The sequence below is a fragment of the Triticum aestivum genome, chromosome 5D (genome assembly GCF_018294505.1).
Source record: "Triticum aestivum cultivar Chinese Spring chromosome 5D, IWGSC CS RefSeq v2.1, whole genome shotgun sequence".
Lineage (NCBI taxonomy): Eukaryota > Viridiplantae > Streptophyta > Magnoliopsida > Poales > Poaceae > Triticum > Triticum aestivum.
The window spans coordinates 116,951,587-116,975,443 of NC_057808.1; the positions used below are offsets into that span (position 1 = coordinate 116,951,587).

Consider the following 23,857-nt stretch of genomic DNA (forward strand, 5'->3'; position numbering starts at 1 on the left):
TATGTATGAGGAGACCACCACCAATGTTGGTGCAAGCTAGCAAGCTATATACACATGTTATATTTGAAGCTTTTCAAGGTGAATTTGAAAGATCCTTGGCAGCTTGCACAAAGGCTTTGGTTGGTAATGATGAATATCTAGTAGGAGTATAGAGTTACCGGTGATCCTTTGAAGGAAACAGCTGTGTGCAGCTGCGGCAATTTGATAGAATTGGGATATTGTGTGCCCATGCTCTTAAGGTTCTTGATTTGATGAATATCAAGTCACTACCACCACAATATGTGCTAAAGCGATGGACGAAGGAAGCAAGGAGTGGAACTATAAAAGATAACATGGGAAGAAACGTAATGGAAAATCCAAATATGGCTGCAATGCTTAGCTACAGATTTGTGTCTCACAAATTCCACAATTTAGCACATCGAGCGACTAACTTTCCAGAAGCAACCACGTTAGTAGACAACACACTTGACATCCTTGGTAAGCAAGTTGAAGAAATAATCAATGGATGCACAAGCACTTCTGGGGATGCACGTATAGTCTCTGCAGATGCTAGTGCACCAAATCCAAATGACTTGTTGAGTACTGCACGCCTAAAGAAAAAGGAGGTTCAAACAAAAACTTCAAAACGCAAAAGAAATTGGTTGGATAAGAAGCACAAGGCTAGGAAAAAGAGACAAAGCAAAGCTACATCACAGGTTGGGGAAGTGGCATGTAATGATGGTGCATATGTTCAATCGGCACATATTTCTATGGTATGTTGCTAAATAATAGTCATGTTTCCAATGAAGTTTCTTTTCCTACAAGATGCAAGAGGTTGGTGAAGGGGCATGTAATGCTGGTGCACAAGTACAAGCACATATCATAGATGATAGTGTTTCTGGGGACAAAGGGGCATATAGTACTGATTACAATATCAATTTTAGCTGCACTCAATTGCTGATGGTAATACTAATCATATAATCTCTTTACAAATCGGGATATAATAATGTGAAAAAGAACTTACGTTTTTACTTAATTTACAGGGACCAATCACAGGTGATGCACTTTGTTCTTGGAATTGGAAGCCATGTGCTAAAGAAGCAAGCAACTGTCAAGTGTTTAGTTTGGGCCGTAATTCACTTTATTTAAGTTTAGTTGATCTCTTTTGTCCGATGCACTAATTTAGTGTTATGAATCAGTGTCTTTTAGTTAATTTATTTAATCTCTTCTCTCCTGCACTATATTACAATGGTTTCATTAATTTGCTGTCAATATTCAATTTAGTCAGTTCAGTTTGATAGCTTAATTGATCTCCTTTGCCACATGCTTACAATAATTCCTATTTCACCAATATGCTCACAATTGCACAACATCATATGCTCTCAAATTTTGTTATCCATTTTTTCAAAATATTAACAGGAGCACTGCTCTTTCTGATAGTAGAAAAGAGAGTCTAAATACAAGCTCGGTACAGGGGCCAACCCCTAGCGGTACAGAACCCAGATCATCAATGAGCATTTTGACAAGCATCAGTGATCTGCTTTCACTTAGAACATTAATACACAGTCTCAGATCAATTTGACTTGTAGTTTCCTCACATAATACAAATTAAGTGACTAAAACTGAAACTCCACTTCAGGCTCTTGCTGCTCAACTACTGCCTGCCTCCTTCAGATTCAGTTTCTAAACTGAACTGAACTGAACTTCAGGCTCTGGCTGGCTCCTGCTGCAGCTACTTGATGCCTCCTCCAGTGTTCCACCGCAGGGTGCGTCGCACTCCAGGCTTGTGTTGGTCAGCCTTCATCTGCGTCTACTTGCGCTCAGCAACGCGGCGCTCACTTGCAGCGGCCGCGAGCCCGACGGCGTGGTGCAGCCATGCGGTGGTGGCGGCCATGGCGTTGCCAGTCGCTCGCCCTCCTAGTGATGCGGACGGCGGCGGCCGCCGCACTCCGGCGCTGGTGCGGCAATGGCTGCGGCGGACGCCCAATCACCCGCGGCGGTGCTAGGTTTAGGCAGGGTCATGACGATGGCGAGCGAACGACGAGGAGTAAAAGGGGTGGGTGTTTTTTCTTGAAGATGGGCCGCATCTGTTCTGGGCTGATGGCTGTTCGCTGCTTCTCGGCTCTGTTTCCCTGGTTTTTACCTGCTACCGTCGGATGGCTAGCGAACGGTAACACAGGAACGACGTCCCTCAGCAGTAGATCGAATGAAATCGAGGAGGGCGAGGGGTGGCGGTGCTAGATGCGACAGATATCCAGAATTTAGGGTCTCTAAATTTTGTGACTTCTGTCCTGTCCGCCGCCGCCACTCACATCTCCCTCTGCGCCGTCATCCCTCCCTCCTCCATGGCCAACAACCTCTTGTCCACCAGCTGTCTGATCTGGATCCAACTCATGGCGGAATTAAGCTTGCTTGACAGTTCATGCGAATCAGTGTTATCAAATTGATGCTTGATCTGTAATTTGGTTCCTTCACTGGTAACTTTACTTTGTGTGAGCAATCAAAGCTAGTTTCGTCCGGTGATGATCAAACTATATACTTCTGTTCTATCTCATAGCACTGTGTGGAAGTGATTTGGAGACCTGAACTGAGGAAGGGCCAACGACCGCCCACCTCCAAGCTGTATGCAGGGGCATCTCCTCGACACAAGCGGCTGGCTGGATGCAGACAAATGGGGTACCGCAGGCGAGCGGGCGACGAGGAGGTCGGGAAAGGAAGGGAAAACAGGAGCGCACGACGAAGAAGAAACAAAAACAGGAGCAGGCGACGAAGAAGAAACAAAAACAGGAGCAGGCGACGAGGATGTTAAAAATGTGCCAGAAGACAATTGCTCGAGTTTAATGTTGGCTGCAGTTACCGTTACTCTACAGGATACAAACTGTTATAATCATACACCCTAGCGCATCATTCAGAGAAGCAAATTTTATAAAAACTCAAATCTTTCAGCGTTTCACAGTTCCGATCTCCAAATCGCTTCCACACCTGCTATGATAGCGCATCAGAAGAACGAAAGTATGTATTTAGTTTGATCAATTTGATGACACAGATTTGCATTTAACAGTCAAGCTGGCTTTATTCCGCCGAAATGGATGCATTGCGTTTCTCCAGATCAGACGGTTGGGAACTGAGGTAGTTGGCTGAGGGCTAAAATTGAAGAGAGAGGGGCGGCGGCGTTGAGGAATGGATAGGAGGTGACGGCAGCGACGGGACAAAAGTCTTACAATAAGACTTTTGCCTCATTGCCGCCACCACCGCATATCCATCCACCAGCTCCGCCACCCCTCCCTCCTCTATTTTCATTTCAGCCACCAGCCAACCACCTCCCACCTCCGAGCCGTATGCAGGGGCAACACCTCAACTCCAGCGGCTGGATGCAGAGAAGACAGGTCACACGGGCGACAAGGAGGTCGGGGAAGGAAGGGGAAATGGGAGGAGATGGAGGCACACGAATCTCAAAAAACTAAGAATATGCATGTTTGCGTTAAGATGTGCCAGAAGACAGGTAACACGACGCGGTTTGATTGAGCGTCATGCTGTTTAATGCTGGCCGGTGTTTCCGTCCGTCTATGCTTCCCTCTACGGGATGACCAAACTGTAATGAACAAGCCATCCTTCCAGTTGTGAAGCAACAAAAACAACAGTTTTTCAATCGCAAAATGCAAGCAGAAAAAATTGAAATGCACAACAAAACTGAAAATAATCAAGCTTTTCCTCAGTTCAGGTCTCCAAATTGCTTCCGCACCGCGCCATGAGATAGCACATCAGAAGAACGAAAGTATTTAGTTTCATCATCATCGGACAGCTTTAAGCATTAGATCTAGCACAAGATAGAACAAAAGAAAGAATCTCCAAAAGAGATGGTCCCTCAGAAACATTTGCATATATGTATCAACAGATTGGTATTTTTCAGACAAGGCTGAAACTTAAAATTTGTCCAGTCATCGGGAGGCCGAAGCAGAGTCCAAAACTTGACCAAATAGCAAAAAACGAAAACCCCAGACGAGCAACAGATCGGGTTGCTTGTTGGCACAGATCCCTCTGGGTGATAATATGGATCTCATCAACGTATGAATCAGGCCACTACTTTAACATCACAGGTCATCACCGGGATCCGCGAACAGGAACTTCCGATCCATAGGAAAGAACGAAAACGAAATATGTACACGAAAAATCAAACAGCAACCAGATGCAGTCTCCTCAGTTCAGGTCTCCAGTTCTTCCACATTGTGAATTTCAGAAGAACGAAAGTATTATTTGGGTCATCACCGGAGAACGCGCAGGGCGAGAAAAAACAAAAGCAAATCGAAGCGCAGCTGAGCGAAATCGAAGTCGGATCGAGAAGGAGGGGCGGAGATGCATATGGGAGGAAGAGAGATACTGGGTCTGGCGGCTGGGTTTGCTGGGTGGTTAGGAAGGAGGATTTGTTTTGTATTTATAGGCTCCCGGTTAGGGTTGGGCCGGTTGGCTGCACCTCCTACGTAATCTGCACCGTCCGATCTTGGTCTCGATCTCGGCGGGGACGGTGTTTCCCGTTGCGAAACCTGGCCACACCGTCTCGTTCTCCACCGCGCCTCTCAGCTGCCGTCAGATGTATCACACGACCGAGCTGGTTAACCTTTTTTTTTAGGGTGGAACTGGTTAACTAATTAACTATGATCAAGTATGACGAATACATGATCAACACTGTAAGATGAAAATGAACACATATAAGAAAATTAGTTTTGCTAAATATTAGTCATATTTTACGCAGGGTGGATTTTGTACTTTTCCTATTTTCATTTATTATTTCATTTTAATGAGTTCGATTATTATTTTTTCCATGGTACTGTCGGAATTGGGGCTCCGGGGACCCAAAAGGTTCAAACTTTGGGGTGCGCTGGTTCCTTCGCTCTACTCTACCTCAAGACGACACTCTCGCGTGCTCGAGCTAAGGAAGAAGAACAGTGGACACGGCGGTTTACCTAGGTTCGGGCCACCTTCCGGTGTAATACCCTACTCCTGCTTGGTTGGGATTGCTTGAGGATGAGAGTGAGTACAAAGGTGGGTTCTGGCTAGCTTGGGCTCGATTCCCCTACTATGGCGGCAGCCTGCCCTCTCTTATACTAGACTTGGTCCTCTTCCCCCGAAAACGCAAGGCGGGAAGGGTTGCCGCAACGGCCAGTTTGAAGAGGGGCAGGACTGCAGCTTATCCTGATAAAAGTAGTCTTCGCCTGCAAAAGCCTCCTGTCGTGACGCGCTGGTGGGCTCGGGGATAACCTCCGTCCTGGCGAGTCTCGGGCCTTGGTCTTCTTGCACCGAACTGGAAACCTTTGGGGATTGCTTCGGGAACCGGCGCGCTGTCCCTGCTCTCTTAACACAAAAGAGGAAAGCCTCTTCATCCGCGCCCGCTGGCACCGCCTCTAGCGCCGCTCGTCGTGGCGAGCGTCAACCACGTGAAGACGTAGGACCACGCGACCCCACTGAGCCATCCTTGACTAGTCCGCCCAGCGAAGGGCCTCGGGGGCAGCCTTGAGAGGCGGCCTCGCAAGGGGGGGGGGCTCGCGAGGCTCCTGATGATGCTCGCTTGTTGGGGAACGTAGCATGCAATTTCAAAAAAATCCTATGCTCACGCAAGATCTATCTAGAAGATGCATAGCAATGAGAGGGGGAGAGTGTGTCCACGTACCCTCGTAGACTGAAAGCGGAAGCGTTAGTTTAACACGGTTGATGTAGTCGAACGTCTTCTCGATCAAACCGATCAAGCACCGAACGTACGACACCTCCGAGTTCTGCACACGTTCAGCTCGATGACATCCCTCGAACTTTTGATCCAGCAAAGTGTCGAGGGAGAGTTCCGTCAGCACGACGGCATGGTGACGGTGATGGTGAAGTTATCCATGCAGGGCTTCGCCTAAGCACTACGTGAATATGACCGGAGGTGTAAACTGGGGAGGGGGGCGCCGCACACGGCTTGGAACAATTGTGTGTCTAAGAGGCGCCCCCACCCCCGTATATAAAAGGAGGGAGAGGGGAGGAGGCCGGCCCTAGGCACGCCCCAAGTGGGAGGAGTCCCACTTGGGCTCCTAGTAGGATTCGCCCCCCCCCCTTCCTTTTATCGGAGGGGGAAAGGGGGAAGGAGAGGGAGAGGGAGAAGGAAAGGGGGGGCACCGCCCCCTCCCCTAGTCCAATTCGGACTCCTCCCTTGGGGGGCGCCACCTCTTGTGGGCTGGCTTGCCTCCCTCCTACGGCCCATATGGCCCATATCTTCCCCGGGGGGTTCCGGTAACCCCCCCGGTACTCCGATATGTACCCGATACATTCCGGAAAACTTCTGGTGTCCGAATACTATCATCCAATATATCAATCTTTACCTCTCGACCATTTTGAGACTCCTCGTCATGTCCGTGATCTCATCCGGGACTCCGAACAACATTCAGTTACCAAATCACACAACTCATAATACAAAACGTCATCGAACGTTAAGCGTGCGGACCCTACGGGTTCGAAAACTATGTAGACATGACCGAGACACCTCTCCAATCAATAACCAATAGCGGAACCTGGACGCTCGTATTAGTTCCCACATATTCTACGAAGAGCTTTATCGTTCGAACCGTTATGACAACATACGTTATTCCCTTTGTCATCGGTATGTTACTTGCCCGAGATACGATCGTCGGTATCTTCATACCAAGTTCAATCTCGTTACCGTTAAGTCTCTTTACTCGTTCCGTAATGCATCATCCCGCAACTAACTCATTAGTCACATTGCTTGCAAGGCTTATTATGATGTGCATTACCGAGAGGGCCCAGAGATACCTCTCCGATACTCGGAGTGACAAATCCTAATCTCGATCTATGCCAACCTAACAAAACACCTTTGGAGATACCTATAGAGCATCTTTATAATCACCCAGTTACGTTGTGACGTTTGATAGCACACAAGGTATTCCTCCGTTATCCGGGAGTTGCATAATCTCATAGTTAAAGGAATATGTATAAGTCATGAAGTAAGAAGTAGCAATAAAACTTAACGATCATTATGCTAAGCAAACGGATGGGTCTTGTCCATCACATCATTCTCCTAATGATGTGATCTCGTTCATCAAATGACAACACATGTCTATGGTCAGAAAACTTAACCATCTTTGATTAACGAGCTAGTCTAGTAGAGGCTTACTAGGGACACTGTGTTTTGTCTATGTATCCACACATGTATCAAGTTTCCGGTTAATACAACTCTAGCATGAATAATAGATATTTATTATGATATAAGGAAATATAAATAACAACTTTATTATTGCCTCTAGGGCATATTTCCTTCAGTCTCCCACTTGCACTAGAGTCAGTAATCTGGATTACAATGTAATGATTCTAACACCCATGGAGTCTTGGTGTTGATCATGTTTTGCTCGTGGAAGAGGCTTAGTCAACGGGTTTGCCACATTCAGATCCGTATGTATTTTGCAAATCTATGTCTCCCTCCTTGACTTGATCACGGATGGAGTTGAAGCGTCTCTTGATGTGTTTGGTTCTTTTGTGAAATCTGCATTCCTTCGCCAAGGCTATTGCTCCAGTATTGTCACAAAAGATTTTCATTGGACCCGATGCACTAGGTATTACACCTAGATCAGATATGAACTCCTTCATCCATACTCCTTCATTCGTTGCTTCTGAAGCAGCTATGTACTCCGCTTCACACGTAGATCCCGCCACGACGCTTTGCTTGGAACTGCACCAACTGACAGCTCCACCATTCAATGTAAATATGTATCCGGTTTGTGACTTAGAGTCATCCGGATTTGTGTCAAAGCTAGCATCGACGTAACCATTTACAACGAGCGCTTTGTCACCTCCATAAACGAGAAACATATCCTTAGTCCTTTTCAGTTACTTTAGGATGTTCTTGACCGATGTCTAGCGATCCACTCCTGGATTACTTTGGTACCTCCCTGCTAGACTTATAGCAAGGCACACATCAGGTATGGTACACATCATAGCATACATGATAGAACCTATGGCTGAAGCATAGGGAATTACTTTCATTTTCTCTCTATCTTCTGCAGTGGTCGGGCATTGAGTCTGACTCAACTTCACACCTTGTAACACGGGCAAGAACCCTTTCTTTGACTGGTCCATTTTGAACTTCTTCAAAACTTTATCAAGGTATATGCCTTGTGAAAGTCCAATTAAGCGTCTTGATCTATCTCTATAGATCTTGATGCCCAATATATAAGCCTCTTCACCGAGGTCTTTCATTGAAAAACTTTTATTCAAGTATCCTTTTATGCTATCCAGAATTCTATATCATTTCCAATCAACAATATGTCATCCACATATAATATTAGAAATGCTATAGATCTCCCACTCACTTTCTTGTAAGTACAGGCTTCTCCAAAAGTCTGTATAAAACCATATGCTTTGATCACCTCATCAAAGCGTATATTCCAACTCCGAGATGCTTGCACCAGTCCATAAATGGATCGCTGGAGCTTGCACACTTTGTCAGCACCTTTAGGATCGACAAAACCTTCTGGTTGCATCATATACAACTCTTCTTTAAGAAATCCATTAAGGAATGCAGTTTTGACATCCATTTGCCAGATTTCATAATCATAAAATGCGGCAATTGCTAACATGATTCAAACAGACTTAACCATCGCTACGGGTGAGAATGTCTCATCGTACTCAACTCCTTGAACTTGTCGAAAACCTTTCGCGACAAGTCGAGCTTTATAGACAGTAACATTACCATCAGCATCAGTCTTCTTCTTGAAGATCCATTTATTCTCTATGGCTTGCCGATCATCGGGCAAGTCCACCAAAGTCCATACTTTGTTCTCATACATGGATCCCATCTCAGATTTCATGCATGGCCTTAAGCCATTTTGCGGGATCTGGGCTCATCATCGCTTCTTCATAGTTCGTAGGTTCGTCATAGTCTAGTAACATGACTTCCAGGATTACCATACCACTCTGGTGTGGAACGTGCTCTGGTTGACCTAGGAAGTTCGGTAGTAACTTGATCTGAAGTTTCATGATCATTATCATTAGCTTCTTCACTAGTTGGTGTAGGCATCACGGGAACGGTTTCTATGATGAGCTACTTTCCAATTCAAGAGAAGGTACAATTACCTCATCAAGTTCTACTTTCCTCCCACTCACTTCTTTCGAGAGAAACTCCTTCTCTAGAAAGGATCCATTCTTAGCAACAAAGATCTTGCCTTCGGATCTGCGATAGAAGATGTACCCAACAGTCTCTTTTGGGTATCCTATGAAGACGCATTTCTTCGATTTGGGTTCGAGCTTATCAGGCTGAAGCTTTTTCACATAAGCATCGCAACCCCAAACTTTAAGAAACAACAGCTTAGGTTTCTTGCCAAACCATAGTTCATACGGTGTCATCTCAACGGATTTAGATGGTGCCCTATTTAAAGTGAATGCGGCTGTCTCTAATGCATAACCCCAAAACGATAGTGGTAAATCGGTAAGAGACATCATAGATCGCACCATATCTAATAAAGTACGGTTACGACGTTCGGACACACCATTATGCTGTGGTGTTCCGGGTGGCGTGAGTTGTGAAACTATTCCACATTGTTTTAAATGAAGGCCAAACTCATAACTCAAATATTCGCCTCCGCGATCAGATTGTAGAAACTTTATTTTCTTGTTACGGTGATTCTCAACCTCACTATGAAATTCTTTGAACTTTTCAAATGTTTCGGACTTGTGTTTCATTAAGTAGATATACCCATATCTGCTCAAATCATCTGTGAAGGTCAGAAAATAACGATACCCGCTGCGAGCTTCAACACTCATTGGACCGCATACATCGGTATGTATTATTTCCAATAGATCAGTAGCTCGCTCCATTGTTCCGAAGAACGGAGTTTTAGTCATCTTGCCCATGAGGCATGGTTCGCAAGCATCAAATGATTCATAATCAAGTGATTCCAAAAGTCCATCTGCATGGAGTTTCTTCATGAGCTTTACACCAATATGACCTAAACGGCAGTGCCAAAAATATTTTGCACTATCATTATCAACTTTGCATCTTTTGGCATCAATATTATGAATATGTGTATCACCACGATCGAGATTCAACAAAAATAGACCACTCTTCAAGGGTGCATGACCATAAAAGATATTACTCATATAAATAGAACAACCATTATTCTTCGATTTAAATGAATAACCATCTCGCATTAAACAAGATCCAGATATAATGTTCATGCTCAGGCACCAAATGACAATTATTCAGGTCTAAAACTAATCCCGAAGGCAGATGTAGAGGTAGCGTGCCAACGGCGATCACATCGACCTTGGAACCATTCCCGACGCGCATCGTCACCTCGTCCTTAGCCAATCTTCGTTTAATTCGTAGTCCCTGTTTCGAGCTACAAATATGAGCAACCGAACTGGTATCAAATACACAGGCACTACTACGAGCATTAGTAAGGTACACATCAATAACATGTATATCAAATATACCTTTGTTCACTTTGCCATCCTTCTTATCCGCCAAATACTTGGGGCAGTTCCGCTTCCAGTGACCAATCCCTTTGCAATAGAATCACTTAGTTTCAGGCTTAGGTCCAGACTTGGGCATCTTCCCGGGAGTGACAACTTGGTTGCCATTCTTCTTGAAGTTCCACTTCTTTCCTTTGCCCTTTTTCTTGAAACTAGTGGTCTTGTTAACCATCAACACTTGAGGCTCCTTCTTGATTTCTACCTCCGGAGCTTTGAGCATTGCGAAGAGCTCGGGAATAGTCTTCTCCATCCCTTGCATATTATAGTTCATCACGAAGCCTTTATAGCTTGGTGGTAGTGATTGAAGAACTCTGTCAATAACACTATCATCTGGAAGATTAACTCCCAGTTGAGTCAAGTGGTTATGATACCCAGACATTCTGAGTATGTGTTCACTAACAGAACTGTTCTCCTCCATCTTGCAGCTATAGAACTTGTTGGAGACTTCATATCTCTCAACTCGGGCATTTGCTTGAAATATTAACTTCAACTCCTGGAACATCTCATATGCTCCATGACGTTCGAAACATCTTTGAAGTCCCGATTCTAAGCCGTAGAGCATGGCACACTGAACTATCGAGTAGTCATCAACACGCGACTGCTAGGCATTCATAATCTCCGCAGTTGCTGGAGGGGGTGGCACACCTAGCGGTGCATCAAAGGACATAATTCTTCTATGCAGCAATGAGGATAATCCTCAAGTTACGGACCCAGTCCGTGTAGTAGCTGCATCATCTTTGAACTTAGCTTTCTCTAGGAACACATTAAAATTCAAGGGAACGGTAGCACGGGCCATTGATCTACAACATATATATACAAAAACTATCAGGACTAAGTTCATGATAAATTAAGTTCAATTAATCATATTACTTAAGAACTCCCACTTAGATAGACATCCCTCGAGTCATCTAAATGATCACGTGATCCAAATCAACTAAACCATGTCCAATCATCACGTGAGATGGAGTAGTTTTCAATGGTGAACATCTCTATGTTGATCATATCTACTATATGATTCACGCTCGACCTTTTGGTCTCCAGTGTTCCGAGGCCATGTCTGTACATGCTAGGCTCGTCAAGTTTAACCCGAGTATTCTGCGTGTGCGAAACTGTCTTGCACCGGTTATATGTGAACGTAGAGCTTATCACACCCGATCATCATGTGGTGTCTCGACACGACGAGCTGTCGCAACGGTGCATACTCAGGGAGAACACTTATACCTTGAAATTTTAGTAAGGGACCATCTTATAATGCTACCGCCATACTAAGCAAAATAAGATGCATAAAAGATAAACATCACATGCAATCAAAATATGTGACATGATATGGCCATCATCATCTTGTGCCTTTGATCTCCATCTCCAAAGCACCGTCATGACACCTTGATCTCCATCGTAGCATCGTGGTCGTCTCGCCAACTATTGCTTCTACAACTATCGCTAACGCAGAGTGATAAAGTAAAGCAATTACATGGCGTGTGCATCTCATACAATAAAGCGACAACCATAAGGCTCCTACCAGTTGCCGATAACTTTTACAAAAAATGATCATCTCATACAACAACGTATATCACATCATGTCTTGACCATATCACATCACAACATGCCCTGCAAAAACAAGTTAGACGTCATCTACTTTGTTGTTGCAAGTTTTACGTGGTTGCTATGGGCTTCTAGTAAGAACCGTTCTTACCTACGCATCAAAACCACAACGGTGTTTCGTCAAGTTTGCTGTTTTAACCTTTAACAAGGACCGGCCATAGTCAAATTCGATTCAACTAAAGTTGGAGAAACAGACACCCGCCAGCCACCTTTATGCAAAACTAGTTGCATGTCTGTTGGTGGAACCGGTCTCATGAATGTGGTCATGTAAGGTTGGTCCGGGCCGCTTCATCCAACAATACCGCCGAATCAAAATAAGACATTGGTGGTAAGCAGTCTGACTATCACCGCCCACAACTCTTTGTGTTCTACTCGTGCATATCATCTACACATAGACCTGGCTATGATGCCACTGTTGGGGAACGTAGCATGCAATTTCAAAAAAATTCCTAGGCTCACGCAAGATCTATCTAGGAGATGCATAGCAACGAGAGGGGGAGAGTGTGTCCACGTACCCTCGTAGACCGAAAGCGGAAGTGTTAGCTTAACGCGGTTGATGTTGTCGAACGTCTTCTCGATCCAACCAATCAAGCACCGAACGTATGGCACCTCCGAGTTCTGCACACGTTCAACTCGATGACATCCCTCGAAATTTTGATCCAGCAAAGTGTCGAGGGAGAGTTCCGTCACCATGACGGTGAGGTGACGGTGATGGTGAAGTTATCCGCACAGGGCTTCGCCTAAGCACTACGTGAATATGACGGGAGGTGTAAACTGGGGAGGGGGGCGCACATGGCTTGGAACAATTGTGTGTCTAATAGGCGCCCCCACCCCCATATATAAAGGAGGGAGAGGGGAGGAGGCCGACCCTAGGCGCGCCCCAAGTGGGAGGAGTCCCACTTGGGCTCCTAGTAGGATTCTCCCCCTTCCTTTTATCGGAGGGGGGAAGGGGGAAGGAGAGGGAGAGGGAGAAGGGAAGGGGGGCGCCGCTCCCTCCCCTATTCCAACTCGGACTCCTCCCTTGGGGTGGGGCGCGCCACCTCTTGTGGGCTAGCTTGCCTCCCTCCATGGCCCATATCTTCCCCCGGGGGGTTCCGGTAACCCCCCCGGTACTCCGATATGTACCCGATACATTCTGGAACACTTCAGGTGTCCGAATACTATTATCCAATATACCAATCTTTACCTCTCGGCCATTTCAAGACTCCTCATCATGTCTGTGATCTCATCCGGGACTCCGAACAACATTCAGTTTCCAAATCACATAACTCATAATACAAATTGTCATCGAACGTTAAGCGTGCGGACCCTATGGGTTCCAGAACTATGTAGACATGACCGAGACACCTCTCTGGTCAATAACAAATAGCAGAACCTGGATGCTCATATTGGTTCCCACATATTCTATGAACATCTTTATCGGTTGAACCGTTATGACAACATACGTTATTCCCTTTGTCATCGGTATGTTACTTGCCCGAGATTCGATCGTCGGTATCTTCATACCTAGTTCAATCTTGTTACCGACAAGTCTCTTTACTCATTCTGCAATGCATCATCCCGCAACTAACTCATTAGTCACATTGCTTGCGAGGCTTATTATGATGTGCATTATCGAGAGGGCCCAGAGATACCTCTCCGATACTCGGAGTGACAAATCCTAATCTCGATCTATGCCAACCCAACAAAACACCTTCGGAGATACCTGTAGAGCATCTTTATTATCACCCAGTTACATTGTGACATTTGATAACACACAAGGTATTCCTCCGGTATCCGGGAGTTGCATAATCTCATAGTCAAAGGAATATGTATAAGTCATGAAGAAAGTAGTAGCAATAAAACTTAACAATCATTATGCTAAGCTAACGGATGGGTCTTGTCCATCACAGCATTCTCCTAATGATGTGACCCCATTCATCAAATGGCAACACATGTCTATGGTTAGGAAACTTAACCATCTTTGATTAAGGAGCTAGTCTAGTAGAGGTTTACTAGGGACACTGTGTTTTGTCAATGTATCCACACATGTATGAAGTTTTCGGTTAATACAATTCTAGCATCAATAATAGATATTTATCATGATATAAGGAAATATAAATAACAACTTTATTATTGCCTCTAGGGCATATTTCCTTCATCGCTGACGTGCGCCTCACGAGCCGGGGGCCCTCGCGAGGGTCTTGCTCGTGAAGTCCGATGATAGGCCACGCTGGGCCCGTGGTATGCGCCGCGTCTTGGGCCGCAGGCAGACGGGCCTGGGTATCCCCAGTCCCACGGGCCCGACAGTAGCCCCCGGGCCCGCGACGTGCATGATTCCGCCTGTTGGGGGGCGAAATGGTGCAGGCCCAACCGCCTGTGGGACAGGCTCGACGCGTGGCGCACGATGGGTCATGGGGCACCCCCACTCCCTAAGGCGCCTCGGTAACCGCCCGGGCTGACCTAAAGCCGGCCCGCGCGGCTACACGGTTACCATTTCCTTCATGTGCGCGCCCGTCCTTCTACACCTCCTTCTTGCGCAAGACTGTCTCTCATTCGCCGGACATCCGCCGCCTTCCGCCCCGTTGTGTCGCCATGGCGCCCGCCGACAGGAGAAGCAGGGCGACGACGACGACGAAGGAACGAGCAACGCTGGAGCCCGACCTGGGCAGGTCCACGGTGCTCAATCTCGAAGGGCTCGATAAAGTCCTCTTGATGACCGCAACCGATTCCAACGAGTGGGGGCGACCAAGATCTGGCTGGCCTCGTGGCCTCTCCCCGAGCTGGATGCCACCACAATCACCATTCACCTTCCCGCGCTCTTCTCCGGCTTACTGCCTCCATTCTCGGATTTCTTCAACGTCGTGCTCTTGCTTTACCAGATTCACGCATTGCACTTCGAGCCGAAATCCATCCTCCTCCTTTCAGCCTCCGCCTTCCTACGCGAGGCTTTCTTAGGCATAGCCTCCTCGGTGGCGCTGCTTCGACATTTCTTCTGCCTTTGGCTAACCGCAGCCAGTGCTCTGGGTGCGTATCGCTCCATGCCGTGGTGCGTGATGTCTACTATGCAACATTTCTTCTTGTAGACGTTGTTGGGCCCCCAAGTGCAGAGTTTTGTAGGATAGTAGCAAATTTCCCTCAAGTGGATGACCTAAGGTTTATCAATCTGTGGGAGGCGTAGGATGAAGATGGTCTCTCTCAAACAACCCTGCAATCGAATAACAAAGAGTCTCTTGTGTCCCCAACACACCCAATACAATGGTAAATTGTATAGGTGCACTAGTTCACCGAAGAGATGGTGATACAAGTGTAGCATGGATAGTAGATATAGGCTTTTGTAATCTGAAAATATAAAAACAGCAAGGTAGCAAGTAACAAAAGTGAGCAAAAACGGTATTGCAATGCTTGAAAACAAGGCCTAGGGTTCATACTTCGGGTACGGCGCACGTCGGCGTCCTAGAGGCAGCTCGGCCTTGACTTCAACTACTAGCCGTGGAGGGCGTTGCGGTTGCGGTGGACGGTGACGTCGGGGTATCGGATCCGGCGTGATGGAGGAGGGTGGCGGTTGATGGGTGGGATGGGGTGGCAGACGGAGGACTCGGGGGTTTTGCGGCTGGTGGAGAGGTAGTCTTGGCGCCCACGGAGTATGAATGGGGAATCAGACGGGGGGGGGGGGCTAAGGGGGAACCAAGTTTCGGTCTGGGACGCGCTTGTTTTTGTTATTTTTTGAACAGATGGGACACGCTTGTTTGAAATTTGGGGAAAGTACAAACTTTGCCCCCCTTTAAATTTCGGACCTACTGCGGGTCGGGGGTAGGATGGTAATCCCAAGTATCCCAAATAGTGGGCGGGAGCGATTTCGGCCGAGCGCATGTATGTTTAGGCGGCCACGGTGTATGAATATTTTTCGGAGGCGGTTGCGTGGCGTCTAGATGAAGTTACAAACCTACCTCGATTTAGACCTTTGGACGTCGGGCCGGTAGGTTTCACGGGTTGGAGTTAGAAAAGTAATTTCCTTCTACCAAACATTGGTCTCACACAGTTTCGGGCGAGTAGAGGCTCCTTTGGCGCTTCGTTCGAAATTTTGAAACAGAAGCATTCACGTTTAGAGTACTCTTGAACTTTGAGGATTGACCTAAATAGAAAACGTTAAATTTGACATTGTATGTTTGAAAACCTCATTAAATCGGGCGCTTCTTTTTGAATTTTTGACACTTGAAAATCCTATAACTACGATTGTTTTGGAATGGAGGAGGTAAATTTGATCTATTTTGTACACGACTATATATGCTATTATGTACAAAAGTAGAGCAAGGATTGGTGCCCCCATAATTTAGGTATGATTGTCAAATGCCATGATCTTGAATTCAAATAATTGAATGGACTTCATGTTGAATTCAAATTTTTTGAACCACCTTAAGTTGAATTCAAATGTATGCTAGTTTATAGCTAGCTATTTATAATGTTCATTGTGTAACTTTTGTATGTATAATGTGCTTTACACACACAACATGAACTATACTCACGTTTATATTCGAATTGCTAAAGCGATGCATTGTCTGGAGTTCAAAACACTGACTCTATGGATCAATTATGCCGAATAATAGCATAGACATGCTCAAATTCGATAAAATATAGATGTCTCTTGGATCAATGACCGTTCCTTATGCGAAATACAAATATCATGATCCCATCCTAATATTTGGATACAATTTATATTTTTAATCAATGTGTACATCACTCTTTTACGTGTAGTTTCACTCTCCATAGGTCCCTCCTCACACACGTGCTAACTTTCTCTCTCACACATACGCGCACACGGTGTATATCCATCGGTGGTCTCTCACACATGCTCACACACTCTCTCCCGAGGTGTCTTTCTCGCACACATGCTCTCCATATCACCGTCCCTCCCTCTCGCAACCATTTACGACTGTTTTCACTAACCTTTATCATAAGCACTCTTCCTCTCACACGCATACACACACACAATCCCCATCGACCCTTTCTCTATACGTAGACTTGCCTATGTGTCTCCCGCACACACATTATCTTTAGGCATGTCTCGCATGCATTGTCTCCACCTCTCTTCCTAATTGCGAATATGATTCCAGCAGATCATTCTGTAGGATGCCCCTTAAAGTTAGGTCGGATGAATGGTAATATCAGAGACAAGGGGTTACCTTAGTCCGAGGACCTAGGGTTACAAATCCTAGCTGGCTTTGTCAGTGGACACAGAGTCCTTCACGACTCTGGTATCTTTGTCTTGTACGACTAGTCCTCCATGGGTCTCCCTGAATGCGTCACAGGATGACCAATGTGGCGCAGGACGGAACCGACCCAAGGGCCTCACCTCAGCCCACCGGACCTCACGCGGAGACACACCCTCTGCCCCTAGGTCTCGTTATCTTCTCACACCCACACATACCAACACAGACACCACACAAAATATTTTCTCCTCGTGCCTCTATCCCCCTTGCGTGTACACACTCAAGGGCATCTCTCGCCGTGACATCCTATTCGTCTCTCTCTCTCTCTAGACCTGTCTCATTTCTCATGCTATCTCTCCCACGTCGCCCCCCCCCCCGCCGGCCCCTCTATCCATGCCTCTCTCAAATACGTACACATACCCTCTCTAGGCCCTCCAAATACGTCACTACACATTCACACATGTTACATCTTATCACGTACCCCATTGGTCTAAAAAGCCCTCTCTTCACGTTTACTTCGCATACAACATTCCTTTTGAATAAAACCACACAAAGTGTGGCCAAAATTTATTTTAGAATTTCTACATATATACAATATTACAAAGTTATATGGAGTATGAAAGGTAATTTGCATTGCATGGTGCACCCAATGATATTTATTCCGCACTATGAATTTTTATATTTTTATACCATATATAAAGTTAGTCATAATAAAGAGAAACGAAGAGCATCTCTCTCTCCAACGCACACACCCCCTCTACGCCCCTTTCATGTACGCACACAAACTATCTCTAGGTCTTCTAAAAGTACGCCCCCAGCACATCCACACATATTTCATCTTTCCCTCGCGATATATACAGTGACGATCATTGTATTTGAAGTGAAAGCACGATACGTACATTGGACTTCAGAATCCACTCATTAAGGTCACCATTTACGTTTTGTGGTTATTATACAATCACGGGCTCACCGTACAACTCTGTATTTGTTCAACACACGACTAGTTGACCAGTTAAACGCTCCACGTGGCACCTCTAGTATTGCATCACATTATCTCACTACCATTGGGCCCACCTGTCAACGTGTATAAGAATGAAAACAAACAAAAAAAATATTGGACGGTGGTTCGAAGTCATGACCGCGTGCACAACGGACAAGGTGGCCTTGTATGGGTATGATAAGCTGGTGTGGTGATTATACACACATGCACGCATGCACACGAACTGCGTGCACGCAACACTCACACGTACATACGCAGCCACACACGCACACATGCATGCATGCATGCACACGCCACACGACCAACACACACGCTCACACTCAAGTGCTCAACCTATATGTGCATGTGCACACATCAGGCCCTAACAGACACATACACAACCAGGTGGTTCCCATGCACATGTTGGTGTCTTGTCGCGCCTACGTAAATTTGTGTTTATCTTACCTTTTTCCTATGCGAACTGACAGGTGGGACCCACAAGGAACGTGGTCAAGTTAACCAGTCAACATAGTGCCACGCAGACTATTTGGCCGGTCAACAGAGTGCAATCCGATACTGAACGGTGAGCAAGTGGCCGTATAATCACCGCAAAATGTATATAGTGATCGTAATGAGCATATTGTGAAGTCCGTGACCGTATTACGCTTTTCGCTTGAAATACACTGACCGCCAGTGTATTTATCTCTTCTCTCACTCTCTCCATGGAGCCGAGTAGGCCAACGTGCCAATGCCTAAATTGGCGCACGCCACCCCATTATTGTTGTACTGGTTTTGTAAGAGCGAACAAGCATTCATGTCTATCGTACAAACTGTAGTTATGAGTTACAAATGCTATAAAGACGAATACAAATATTTTAATCCACTTTATACCCAATTACTCTCTGTAGGCCCTCCAAAAGTACATCTCAACACGTTTTCGCATGTTACATCTAACAACTATGCAATACAGCACTACACCACTCTAACACATTAAATCATATGTGTTTTTAGTTTTACTAGATCTCATATTGTTACTTAATTATTCAGTTTGCATACATTAAAATTGCCTTTGAAATGTATGGCTAGTATCATCTACCGCGCGGGAAAAATCCCGCCCTTGACTGTTTAACCGGGTTTGTGTCGATGGATCATGCGAAACAACAAAACTATAGTAGTACTACAGTACAAGTAACAGTTCACTGGGCCACCGTGTCGTGTACTCCTCCGTCGTAAAAGTGGAGCGCTCGCTTTCATAAATGTTCTACTCCCTTCCGCCGACATGTGGGACATCAAGCAACCGGGTCCACGTGCCATACCGAAATAACAGTGCAGAGCAGCAGGGGTGAAGCACCCGTGTCATGGCACCGGCGTAGTAATGAGCAATGAGGCGTCAAATCACAAAGCTGCACCTTTCCCGCAGTTAAGTAGAAGGGACAAAGTGGGCGTTTTTCACTGTTCTGACCTTCTGAGGAAACTTTAGCACAAAATGAACTCCTCCGAAAACTATTTCACAATCTGACCCTTTTCAGAAACGCCATAGCCCATGGCGTTGCTGCACTATACGAAAACGCCAAACCTGCTCGCGTTCTGGCCTGGTCGAAACGCTATGTGGCAAGGCAGAAATGCTACAGTGTTTGGCGTTGCTGGAAACGGCAAAGGGCTTGGCGTTGCTGCCCATACATCAAACGCCATTGGTAGTGACGTTTCAAGCCTTCCTAGTCATCCTAGTAACATTTGCCACTTATTTATGAAGGAGGCAACGCAAGCTAGTTCGGCGTTTCTAAATAGAGAAGAAACGCCACGGCTTGTTGCGTTACCAAAAGGGTCAGATCATGAAATAATTTTCGAAGGAGTTCATTTTGTGCCAATGTTTGCTTATAAGGTCAAAACCGTGAAAAAGACCGACAAAGTGATTCTAAAAAAGGAAGTTGGAGGGATGAAGCAACCATCATTTCACTCGTTGTTGAATTCGCTTCTCCCTCATCTTCTTCAAGTTAACCACGTGTTGCTTCTGCCATTGTTCTGCCTCATGTGGGACGCGGATCGACTTGGTAAATCACTAACACGTGGGACCGCATGTTAGCAAACCACCGGGCCAACGTCCTCTAAAAATAATAAACCTCCCCTTCCTTCCGCGCGGCAAAATCACCTCCTTTTTACTAATCTTGATATAATTTTTTAGATCAATATAATTGAGATTTGTATACATAGCACACAGGAGCAAAACCAAGTGGTACGGTTAAGGGCATCCACAATGTGTAGCCAAATGTGAAAATAGCTTTTGGCATCGATGGGAACCATTGTGGAGGATGCTGCCAAAGCCAAAAAGAGGGAACCGAAGCTCCCTAATTGATTGATTGAAGGAATAGAAAAAGGCAACCTCTCTCCTCTCTCTCCCGTGCTTGGACGCATGTACCGTATAGAGCACAGAGTCTACTCACAAATCACAAAGCAGTGACGCGTCAAATCACAAAGCACGGATGAAGCAACCAACATTTCACTCTTCGCTGACTCTACTTCTCCATCGTCTTCTTCGAGAAACCACCTTACCGCACTAAGCTGGACGGACGACGCTTTTGTGTAGTAGTAGTAGTAGTACATTTACGCCTCCTTTGGTTCAACGGACTTCCTGGATGCAAAGAGGGCAGTTGTCACGGCTTGTAGGTGGCACTTGCGAACGACTTACCGTGGTCTCCCTCAATGGTGTGCTCCGTCGAACGCACTTCGCCAAAGCCACAACGTTCGAGATATCGTCGACGTCACCACAATCGAGAAGGAAGTCAAATAGTTACTGCCTCCATTTTTTGTATACAAGGCCAGTATCAAAATTACAATTTGCAGAAGGCCACTAACACTAATCGAGGAAAAATTGATGGGGTTTGCCTCATACTAGCAACCAAGGACGTTAATATACCCTTGCATGCATGCGGAAGTGAGAAGGTTGGTTTGCACGGCGCTGCATTAATCAAGCAATGAGGAGTGAGATGGTTAGTTCTTTGGGCGTTGGAGAAAAAATACGCATTAATTGACACGTCAAACGAGGATTTATATCGATCAATCCCATGAAGGAAAACCCCGCCTTTCTTTTTTAACACAAGTAGTACGTACTTGTATCCTGTTTGGGTCTAGGCCTTGCATTGCCATACTTTGCCACACATTTTTGCCAAGCTTGCCTAAAGTTTTTCAAAATGAAAAGGAGGTACACTTGCACACGGCTGTCGCGGTCGCACCGCACCCTAACACAGTCGCTCCTGCACGCCGCAAACCCAACCAAGGGAACGCACCCTCACTGACACGTGCTACCGCATGTGATCAAACCAAACTCAGCCATCCTACTGCTGACACATAATTTTCATTCATACAGTATGTTTATCCAACCGCATGTTGGTGAAGATCTGTGTGGCATGTGCGGTGGTCTGTTCGGGAAGAAGAAGAGTGAGGAAGAAGAAGTGTTAGGAGACGTAGGATATTCATCCAACCGCCTGAAATGGTTGACTGACCCAAATGATGAAAGTCAGGCGACTTGCATAAATATATGTTTTTACAAAGCAAAAGATCCCTAAAGACAACAACATAAAGAAAAACTATCACTGCTCGCGGAACGAGATGGCCTCGTCGTCTTTGGCTGCCGACGCGAACCAGCCGTAGCTGCCGACGTGTGTCTCTGCATCGTGGTTGTCCTCGGCCTCCAGCTACTCATTCACGCGGAGCGTGCGGGTGCTCTACACGAACGCGAGCACCGCCCAGTTCATCACCATGATGACCAGTTCCGCCTGCAGGAGGGCCTCGATGGCAGCGGCATCCGCGTCGAGTTGAGCCTCCGCCGCCCGGTTCAAGTCCAAGACGTCTGGTTTCGCGTGCAGGAGGGCCTCGATGGCAGCGGCATCCACGCGCTCCTCGTCAAATTGAGCCTCCGCCGCCCGGTTCAAGTCCAGGATGTCCGGTTCCGCCTGTAGAAGGGCCTCGATGGCAGAGGCATCCGCGCGCTCCACGTCAAGTTGAACCTCCGCCGCCCGGTTCACATTCACGACACCCGGTTCCGCCTGCAGGAGGGCCTTGATGGCAGTGGCATCCGCGCGCTCCGCGTCGAGTTGAGCCTCCGCCTCCCGGTCCTCCTTTAGGATCACCGGGTTGAACCGCTAGTCCGCCTGCACCATGGGGGACCCGGACGCAGGCACGAAGTCGACGTCCATCGTCTCATACGCATCGGGGGCCTTCTGCGCCGTGACCTCCACCATGAACATTGGATCGGCTTCCTCCTACTCGAAGCTTGGCTCCAGAGAACTCAGGGATTGGCCCGCCGCAAAGCGAGCTTGGGAACGGAGGTCTGTGGCGCCGACCGCCGCCATGATTTCTGCGCGGCGCTCCAGCGTCAGCATCTTGTAGTACGTGATCTTGCGGCGCACCATGGCTTTCAGGCGAACTAGGGGACGGTTGATGCAGGCTAGGGGATCGAAAGGTGGGGGAATGGGCTGGAGAGGAGGTGTGGTTTTGGTGTAGGCCGAGCAGCGAAGGTTCTGGTGTGAATAGTGGTTCCGGTGATGACCAGTCAATCGGTTTTGACTGTGCGGAGCTTGCAAAGCCGGATGACTAGAGCGTGGAGAGTTGTGGGGTGGGATGGGACCAAAGTTTTGGAGTTTCACATGACAGACGTCCAGACCTCCCCACCGTTCTTGTCGACGACGAGGCGGTGACTTCGTAAATCTCAAGATGACTAGCAAGATGCCCATGCATTGCACGGAGCATCAGGATGCTTTTTTTTTACAAAACACCTGTTGTGATTGACCCATGTAGGAGTAATCCCATGTGTAAAAACTAATGATATCTCGAGTATTTCATCGAAAAAATGGTATCTCGAGAATTTCATCGAAAAATGATATCTCGAGAAAGATGAGAGATAAGGTGAGGAGGAGTGGGGCGCGGTGGTGATTGGTGGTCGGACTTAGCGGAGGCATGGGGATGGACGATGCCGGCAGCGGCCACCATGCCAGATTGTTCCAGAGGCTTCCTTTTTTAATTACTCAACAATGAAGTTGTTGGAGATAAGGATGAACAAGAGAGGTGCGGGTATCCTTTTGCAAAATTGCCATAGTTTGCTTTCTATCCGTCAGATATAGATCAGACAGTCTATATTGCAAGATGGCAGGCACACCATCATCACTGAGAGTAGGGATAAGAGTAGAGGAGACATATATATATATAGATATGACGGTTCAGTCTCTCGAAGGTGCTCATAGGGGTAGGGTGTGCGTGCGTGCGTTCATAGGGGTGAGTGTATGCGCGCATGTATGAGCGCTTGCGTCTGTACTGTGTTAAAAAAGGAGTACTCGAAGTATGCAAGTTCATAAGGAACGGACGGTGTACATCACTCTTGTCGCGTTCGCATTGGATCCCGACACGGTGGACCCTGCACGTCGCTCACCGAATGGAACGCGCTTTGTCTTGCGTTTTCGCTCACTTGTGGGACCGCAGTTGAGAGAAAATCGACGTCCCTCCCCCGCCCCCGCCCGCGTCATTTACTACTAGACTAGAAGGGAGAGAGAGAGGTCGGCCGAGTGTTAATGAGGCCATACCGACGCTCGAATTTGGCCAGGAA

At 46.7% G+C, this 23,857-nt stretch overlaps 3 non-coding genes and 1 pseudogene across 3 annotated transcripts; 1 reads left to right on the top strand and 3 right to left on the bottom strand.

Annotated features, from left to right (window-relative positions):
- The first annotated feature begins 2,491 nt into the window (after positions 1 to 2,491).
- On the top strand, positions 2,492 to 2,576 carry LOC123126954 (small nucleolar RNA Z159/U59). Its single transcript, XR_006462148.1, has one exon. It is a non-coding gene; the product is annotated as a small nucleolar RNA Z159/U59 (small nucleolar RNA).
- Positions 2,577 to 3,463: 887 nt separating this feature from the next.
- LOC123126470 (small nucleolar RNA snoR137) lies at positions 3,464 to 3,609 on the bottom strand. Its single transcript, XR_006461713.1, has one exon. It is a non-coding gene; the product is annotated as a small nucleolar RNA snoR137 (small nucleolar RNA).
- Positions 3,610 to 3,685: 76 nt separating this feature from the next.
- On the bottom strand, positions 3,686 to 3,781 carry LOC123126947 (uncharacterized; annotated as a pseudogene).
- Positions 3,782 to 4,170: 389 nt separating this feature from the next.
- Positions 4,171 to 4,252, bottom strand: LOC123126945 (small nucleolar RNA Z159/U59). Its single transcript, XR_006462146.1, has one exon. It is a non-coding gene; the product is annotated as a small nucleolar RNA Z159/U59 (small nucleolar RNA).
- Between the last annotated feature and the right edge of the window lie 19,605 nt (positions 4,253 to 23,857).